The sequence below is a fragment of the Bubalus bubalis genome, chromosome 8 (genome assembly GCF_019923935.1).
Source record: "Bubalus bubalis isolate 160015118507 breed Murrah chromosome 8, NDDB_SH_1, whole genome shotgun sequence".
In the NCBI taxonomy this organism is placed as follows: Eukaryota; Metazoa; Chordata; class Mammalia; order Artiodactyla; family Bovidae; genus Bubalus; species Bubalus bubalis.
In genome coordinates, this window is record NC_059164.1 from 23635438 (window position 1) to 23644968 (window position 9531).

At 42.1% G+C, this 9531-nt stretch overlaps 1 non-coding gene across 1 annotated transcript; it reads left to right on the forward strand.

Annotated features, from left to right (window-relative positions):
- The first annotated feature begins 9458 nt into the window (after positions 1-9458).
- TRNAG-CCC lies at positions 9459-9531 on the forward strand. Its single transcript has one exon. It is a non-coding gene; the product is annotated as a tRNA-Gly (tRNA).

Sequence of the window (9531 nt, forward strand, 5' to 3'; positions counted from 1 at the left end):
TTCAATCTCACCAATTTCTTTCTTTTTTTTTTTTTCCCTCCAACTTGAGGATTTTTTATTTTCCCTTGTGGGTCTTAAAATTAATAAGAGCAATATGAAAACACATTGACAGTTTAGTACAGCAATCAAAACTATTATATAGTAACAATAGAAAAGAACTCATCATTCATAATCGTTTCCATTTTTAAAGTTGAAAATTTCAGAGTTTGAAAAAAATTGCATCAGTTTTTTCCTGTCATCTAAAATATCCTTCCTTGAACAAGTAGAACTATTGTATACCACTAAATTAACAGTAATCAGAAAAATCATTTGTTTCAGATAAACATCAGACTATGTAATTTCAAATATCTCCACGAATGCAATGATTAAAAAGATAATTTTGTCTTTCTAAGGCAATGACTATCAGAATAAGAGGTGGCAATTCAGACAAACCCCATTTTTCAGACCTCCATTTCTGTCCCCCCACCTTCATTTAGCTAAGGCCTTTAGTCTTTTTTTTTTTTTTTAAACTTTACATAATTGTATTAGTTTTGCCAAATATCAAAATGAATCCACCACAGGTATACATGTGTTCCCCATCTCACCAATTTCTGACTATAGAGCTACTAAGAAAAAAAAAATCTTTTAGAAAAACTTATCGAGTTTCAGCTGAGAATGGTAAATATTCCTGGCAGCACTGAACAATCCCATGAATGTAAGAAGCACCTTCAAAGAAAGTGAAGAGAATACTACTTTCCTAAGATCCAGTGAAGGGAAAAGTATTAGTCATTCAACCACATCCAACACTTTGCAACTCCATGGACTGTAGCCCACCAGGCTCCTCTGTCCATGTGATTTCTCCAGGCAAGAGTACTGGAGTGGGTATCCCTTCCTTTTCCAGGGGATCGTCCCAACCCAGGGATCGAACCCAGGTCTCCCGCATTGTAGGCAGATTCTTTACCATCTGAGCCACTGGGGATCCCCCTGAGATCCAGAGCCACTCTCAAAAAAAAAAAAAAAAAAAAAAGAAAAGAAAGACTTAGACGATTTCCCTGAAAGTTGCCAACAGTTGGTAGGACCCTAGCCACAAATGCAGTGAAATTCAAATTTCTGTTCAGCCATTTGGGAGGGGGGGGCGCATTCAACCTGAGAGTTAAGCTGCCTGAAGACGCAGAAACATGTATGCCCCAGTCAGGCAAAAATTCAGATTCTTAGGACACAGACCAAGAAGCCAAATGGGAGACAATAGCTGTCCCTGGAACGATCAATAACTGAAGAGTACTTGAGAGCAACTGACAAGTCACAATTCAGAGATCCAATTTTACAAATGTTTTTTCTGGCCAACATGAAAGAAAGGGGCAATGTAAAATTTTGCCTTCCTTTCTCAGCCAGGCAAGAGGAGTAGAGATCTGGGAGAGCTTTGATAGTAATTCTCACCCTTTGCCATCTTCTGTCAGTTTTCCCATTATCTTGTCTACAGGCTCTGGAACAAGTAAGGTGTCCCAGAAAGCCTCTTCCTGTTCACTAGAAACTGCTGAAGAGGAAAAAATCATGTCCCTCTATCCTTTATGGTGAATGTTTGGCCACAACCCCTTTCTCTCTGGGCTTCCAGGTGGCTTAGCTGTAAAGAATCCACCTGCCAATGCAGGAGATGTGGGTGCCATCCTGAGTTGGGAAGATTCCCTGGAGTAAGAAATGGTAACCCACTCCAGTATTCTTGCCTGAAAAGTCCCATGGACAGAGGATCCTGGCAGGCTACAATCCACGGGGTTGCAGAGTCAGGCAGGACCTAGTGACTGAACATGTCCATGTACACACACGCCTTTTTCTCTGGAGCACCTGGTAAATAGATAAACTAATCTAGGTTAAAAGTTTTCTGCTGTGGCTGCTCTAATTCAAGATGGTCTTTGGTAAAGTTAACCTACTCATTCAGCTTTAAAGCAAAATTTTACCTACATGAGACCTCACACTGGCTCCATCAGACGCAGTCCTACCCCAGACTCAGAAATGCTCAGATAAAGTCTGAAAGCTCATGATGTAAAAGCTGCACTGTTACGTTCAGAGAGGGGCTTGTCCACCACCTCCAGAGGCAGTGAGAAAACAGTAAACCCAAGGGACTTGACAGGTACCGTCGTCTGCTCTTCATTGCTTCTGGGGCCATTGGCGGTCTCTTTCAGTTCCCTCTTCTGACACAAGGACTATTAAAAGATAAACTGAGGCATATTAAACTTAAGCATTTATTTTAGCAAAAAATGAATTCCAATCTGAGTTTTGAGGACTTGTGCCAAATGAAAGACTTTTATAGGCAGAAAGGAGCAGGAACAAAGGAGTTATATTGACAAAGAAGTGGGTCCATTATTGCAAAGTTACTTTCTATAAGGGGATGGCAAAGATATATTATGAATTAACTGTCTACCTAAGAAGTGCAGATTAAGTGCTTCCTGATTGACTGACAATTCCATCTCTGGGACAGCAAAAATTATAGTTAAGTCTTGGTTTGAACATGGCACAACATTCTTTGAAATGAATCACAGCAAGATCCTGTATGACCCACCTCCTAGGGTAAAGGAAATAAAAACAAAAATAAACAAATGGGACCTAATTAAACTTAAAAGCTTTTGCACAGCAAAGGAAACGATAAACAAACTGAAAAGATAACCCTCAGAATGGGAGAAAATAATAGCAAATGAAACAACTGACAAAAAAGTTAATCTCCAAATATACAAGCAGTTCATGCAGCTCAATATCAGAAAAACAAACAACCCAATCAAAAAGCGGGCAGAAGACCTAAACAGATATTTCTCCAAAGAAGACAAACAGATGACTAATAAACACATGAAAAGAGGCACATCACTCATCATTATAAAACTGCAAATCCAAACTACAGTAAGGTATCACCCCTGATATCTTACTGTATTACACTGATGAGAATGGCCATCATCAAAAAATCTACAAACAATAAATGCTGGAGAGTGTGTGGAGAAAAGGGAACCCTTTGGCACTGTTGATGGGAATGCAAGTTGATACAGCCACTATGGAAAACAGTATGGAGAGTCCCTAAAAAACTAGGAATAAAACTACCATATGACTCAGCATACCCACTACTGGACATATACCCTGGTTGGTTTAGTCACTAAGTTGTGTCCAACTCCTGCGACCCCATGGACTGTAGCCTGCCAGGCTCCTCTGTCCATGGCATTCTCCAGGCAAGAATATTGGGGTGGGTTTCCATTTCCTTCTCCAGGGGTCTTTCCCACCCAGGAATTGAACCTGGGTGTCCTGCAATGCAGGCAGATTCTTTACCCACTGAACTACAAAGGAATCTGAATATACCCTGAGGAAACCATAACTGAAAAAGACACATGTGCCCCTGTGTTAATCACAGCACTATTTACAATAGCTAGAACAAGGAAATAACCTAGATGTCCCTCAACAGAATAATGGATAAAGAAGCTATGGTACATATATACAATGGAATATTACTCAGATATAAAAAGGAACACATCTGAGTCATTTCTAATGAGGCAGATCAATCTAGAGCCTATTATACAGAGTTAAGTAAGTGAGAAAGAAAAAACAAATATCCTATATTAATGCATATATATGGAATCTAGAAAGATGGTGCTGATGAACCTATCTACAGGGCAGGAATAGAGACACAGACAAAGAGAACAGACTTGTGGACACATTCGGGGTGGGAGAAGGTGGGATGATTTGAGAGAGTAGCACTGAAAAATATACGTTACCATATGTAAGACAGATAGCCAGAGGGAATTTGCTGTATGAACAGGGAGCTCAGCCCAGTGCTCTTTGACCATCTAGAGGGGTAGGATGGGGTGGGACGTGGGAGGGAAGTTCAAGAGGGAGGGGACATATGTGTACCAATGGCTGATTCATGTTGATGTATGGCAGAAACCCACACAATACCGTAAAGCAATTATCCTCCAATTAAAAATAAATTTAAAGTCTTGTGTTGACATGGGATTTAGCATATACAAAGCTCAATTTAGGGCCTAGTCTCCTGTTTTTGACACATATTAATGAACTTAATCCTGCTATAATACAGACATTTATTATGTAAAGGTAATTAGCAGTGAGGTGGCTCTAATGCAATGGCAAGTGATGTAGGCACACCAAAATCTAAGCCTATAAATGCCTCAAGGGAATGAAATTAAGGACAACCAATCCCAAACAGCCAATTAGGCTGTAAGCTATAATTTTCAATAATTTTCTTACTTTACTTCCAAACTTTTCCTGTGTAAGTCTCTCCCCAAGCTCCTGTCCAGAGAAGGCAATGGCAACCCACTCCAGTACTCTTGCCTGGAAAAACCCATGGATGGAGGAGCCTGGTAGGCTGCAGTCCATGGGGTCTCGAAGAGTCGGACACGACTGAGCAACTTCACTTTCATTTTTCACTTTCATGCATTGGATAAAGAAATGGCAACCCACTCCAGTGTTCTTGCCTGGAGAATCCCAGGGGCGGAGGAGCTGGGTGGGCTGCCGTCTATGGGGTCTCACAGAGTCGGACAGGACTCAAGTGACCTAGCAGCAGCAGCAGCAGGCTCCTGTCAGCAGAGTATTCCTAATCACTTCTGATTTGACACTGCTCAGCTGAATCACATTTTGCTCAAATAAACTCCTTACAAGTTTTAATGCACCTTGATTTATCTTTAAGCAGCTCCAAACTACTTTTTATTGTTTTTCTGGGTTCTCCTGTGATATGTAAGCTTCTAACTCTATGCACAGCCCAGCATCTGGCAGTAACAACTTTCCAAGTTTTATTTGATAATTATAATCCACTGTAGGATGCTAAGTCGCTTCAGTTATGTCCAACTCTTTGTGACCCTATGGACTGTAACCTGCCAGGCTCCTCTGTCTTCTCCAGGCAAGAATACTAAAGTGGGCTGCCATACCCTCCTCCAGGGGATCTTCCCGACCCAGGGTTCAAACTCACATCTCTTAAGTCTCTTGCACTGGCAGGCCTCTTTACCACTAGCACCACCCGAGAAACTGTAACAGAGAAAAACAAATACGACTCCATATTGGATCTGTTCCTTCAGCTCTAACTCTTGTGTTCCGTGGCCTGTACTTAGTTATGGTGGCTCTGTGCCTCCAGAAGACTGCTGCCTAAAATATACATGATAGCCTACTCTCAAGGCACTGAGCTTTATGAGAATCCCCAGAACAGAAAATAATACTTGTCTCATTTCAGGTTTATAGGAACATTGTTGTTGTGACCAGACCCTCATGGACAGCCACCATAACAAATGATTCCTACACCAAGAAGCCTGCAACGACCAGCCACTCCTCTCTCCATTCAGTATAAAAGAAGCCTGAACTGTAACTCAGGTAAAATGGTTCTTTGGGACTAATCTACCACCTTGTCTGCTGACTTTCTGAATAAAGCTTCTATCAGTTCAGTTGTTGCTCAATCATGTCCAATTCTTTGCGACCCCATGGACTGAGGCACGCCAAGCCTCTGTGTCCATCGCCAACTCCTGGAGTTTACTCGAACTCATGCCCATTGAGTCAGTGATGCCATCCAACTATCTCATCCTCTGTCGTCCCCTTCTCCTCCTGCCCCCAATCCCTCCCAGCATCAGGGTCTTTTCAAATGAGTCAGTTCTTCACATCAGGTGGCCAAAGTATTGGAGTTTCAGCTTCAGCATCAGTCCTTCCAACGAATATTCCGGACTGATTTCTCTTAGGATGGACTGGTTGGATCTCCTTGCAGTCCAAGGAACTCTCAAGAGTCTTCTCCAACACCACATGCTAAGTTGCTTCAGTTGTGTCCGACTCTTTGCAGCCTCGTGGACTGTAATCCACCAAGCTCCACAATCCATGGGATTTTCCAGGCAAGAATACTGGAGTATGGGATCTTCCAGGCAAGAATACTGGAGTGGGTTGCCATTTCCTACTCCAGGGTATCTTCCCATCCCAGAGACGGAACCCACATCTCTTATGTCTCCTGCATTGGCAGGTGGGTTCTTTTATCACTAGCACCACCTGGGAAGTCCTCAAGTTGCTATTCTTCATCCAAACAACTTGTCTCTGTATTTAGTGGCCTGTCCTGTGGTGAGCAATTTGAGCTTGATGCATGCACTCCAAGTCGCTTCGTCCTGTCGGACTCTTTGGGACCCCATGGACTGTAGCCTGCCAGGCTCCCTCTGTCCATGGGATTCTCTAGGCAAGAATACTGGAGTGAGTGGCCATGCCTCCTCCAGGAGATCTTCCCAACCCAGGGGTCGAATCTGCATCTCCTGCAATTCCTGTATTACAGGCTGATTCTTTATCTCTCAGCCACCAGGAAAGCCCTTGGAGCTGGGACTCTGTAACAAAACAAGATAACTAAGCTAACTGGAATTGGATATAAGAAGAAGCTTCCTGCTTTAAGTCTCTAGACTCTTAAGAGACCCACTAGATTCATGGTAAAGGAAAGGCCTTTTAAACTTCCTGTTTGTATCTCTATTTGATTTGGCTATAGTGACTGTGGCTGGAATTCTAGCTGAGATCTATTGGTATGTAAATTTCAGTATTTTGCTACACAGGTGACATTTCCTCTGCGATTAGTTGAGCTGATTTGGGAAATCCTTCTACTTAATATATCTGTTTTGTTGTTGTTGTTTAGTTGCTATGCCCGTAGGAAGAGGCTATTTTTGGAGTGGTCAAAGCACAAGTTTTGGGGTTCAACAGATTTGACTATAAAACCCACTTAGTGGCATGTGTGTTTAGGCAAGATGCTTTAACTGGCTAAGCTTCAATGATCTCATCTGTAGCCTAAGACAATACTGGACTCTAATAGGGTTGCTATCAGGATTAAATGATATAATGCATTAGTACAGTTCAGTATTAACCATATTGCAAAAGGGAAATAGATCACACATCATAAGCAATGACAAAGTTAGATTCTTATAATGATGATGACATTTTTTTTTTGTATTAGATACATTTATACCCAAACTTGAAGAAGGCAATGGCACCCCACTCCAGTACTCTTGCCTGGAAAATCCCATGGATGGCGGAGCCTGGTAGGCTGCAGTCCATGGGGTCGCTAAGAGTCAGACACAACTGAGTGACTTCACTTTCACTTTTCCCTTTCACGCATTGGAGAAGGAAATGGCGGCCCACTCCAGTGTTCTTGCCTGGAGAATCCCAGGGACGGGGAAGCCTGGTGGGCTTCCGTCTATGGGGTTGCACAGAGCTGGACACGACTGAAGCGACTTAGCAGCAGCAGCAGCATACCCAAACTTCAAAATTTGAGATGTTTTTCTATCTTGCTTAGCACTCTATCAAATGAGTATGTCATTGTAATTCTGTAGTCTAACTGTGAAAGCCTATAATAATTCTACTTAATTAATATATTTAAGAAAAATAAATTGGTTATTTTGCCCTGCAGGGGCCTAAAACATGCCACTGGGTCTATTTATTCTGATAATATAATGGGTTCAATTTAATTACCATAAAATTTTAATTTCGACTGATTTTCCAAAATGTGTTTACTTTGGAATTGGTAGTCATACTCTTCAGCTCACTGTTCCTCCTTCATATATTTTTCATAAAAAAATATAATTGGGAGGTATTTCAGTGAGGAAATGTGTAACTTTGATGTACTCTATATCATTTATTTAAATTAAAGCTTTATGCCATTGTTGATGGTGGAAGTAATTTGAAAGTTTTACAGCTTTGCTCTGCAATCTGACCTTTGCAACACCCCAAAAATGGAACACTTGCATGTTATGCTTAAATTCCATTTTACAATATGGTTTGCCATTCTTTTTCAATATAGCATAGTCATTTTAGACAATTGTAAGCTTGACACCTGATTTCACTTTAACAGCACCTGCCTGGAGTATAATTAGCAGTCCATTTTTAAAAAAGGATTTCCATAGAGCACAGATGGCATTCCTCATACCAGACAAGCAATGATGTATGTTTGGAAACCAGCCAAAATGTCTGCAAAAAAATTGTGAGAATTTCAAGACAGGCATCTGAGCAAAAGGAAAATTTTCCCTTTTCTGTCCAAATGAACATCTGCTAAAGCCTATTCTCCTTAACTATTCTTTCTATTTTTTTCTCATCCGACTTCATATATTTTTAGTACAATTTCAAAGACTATAACTACATTTTTGTTTTGAATTATGACACCCACAGACTGCCCAGTAAGAAAGTGTTCCTGAGCGACATTTTAAACAAATTTAGATCTACAGGTATATCTTTGAATGGACGTCATGTCATTTCACTCATGAATTAATTCAACCAATATTCTTGCTACAACTGAACCCTGCCCCACAGATTTAACAGAAGCTGATGGCTAACAGGAATTCTTGAGCTTGTCCTGCAGAATAACAGATATAGTAACCACCCGTAAAAACCCCTCTGCTTTTAAGGAGCCGGTGTTAGCTATTTTTCCTTTCTCTTTTCCTCTAACTGCCTACCTGCTCAGCTTCACGTAGCCCAGCTGTTCTATAGGAACTCGGAGTCAGCTCTTCTCCACTGCGAGCTGGATAAGACTAATTGGGACTGCTGATCCTAAAACTGACCTGAGTGGTGTCTCATGAATGGCCTTTGAAAGGCAGAGGACTAGAAAACTCCACCCTCAGATCCTTCTGGGCATCTCCATTTAAAATATGCAGAGGTGAGCAACCCAATGCGCCTGCGCAGATGACCTCACCTCTTTTCTGCACGAATCACCTTTCCCCAATACTTTGGCCACCTCATGCGAAGAGTTGACTCATTGGAAAATACCCTGATGCTGGGAGGGAGTGGCGGCAGGAGGAGAAGGAGACAACAGAGGATGAGATGGCTGGATGACATCACAAACTCAATTGACGTGAGTTTGAGTAGACTCCGGGAGTTGGTGATGGACAGGGAGGCCTGGCGTGCTGCGATTCACGGGTTCGCAAAGAATCGGGCAAGACTGAGCCACTGAACTGAACTGAGGACCACCCTCCTCATCCCTGCTCATTCCATAAACACTGCAACCCTCTTGGCTTCAGGGAAGCAGAGCTAAGTCTTGTTTTCCGTTTCCTTGTTTGACTGCCTTGTGCATAAACTTTGTTGTAAACCTTGGTTTCTCAGCATTTGGCTTGTTGCGTGTAGGGCAAAGGAAACTAGTAACAACCTTGTCAGCTCAGGGGCAATGTTTATATAATAGAGCAAATCATGCTCCCAGGTTGCCTGCCACCCGAGGATGTCACTTACTTCACAATTACCAAGCAGTTTTACAAGGAACTCTCTGGTCACAGGTGGTGACGTTCTAATAATTTGAGGCAGGAGTGTCCTTTCTTTCTAATTCACGTGGATTCAGGGTATGGGCTGGTACTGGGGCTTCCAAGGACAGTTCAAGGTGCTAGAGACAGAGTAATGACTCCAAGACATAGTCCTTGCTCTCAGGAAGCCTGTAATCAATAAGGGTAAAAAATCAGTAGATACTTACCTAACAGCTGAAAAGCAAACAAACCGAACAAAACCTGGGGACTTCCCTGGCAGTTCAATGGCTAAAACTCTGCACTCCCAATGCAGAGGGCCCGGGTTCGATCCCTGGTCAGGGAG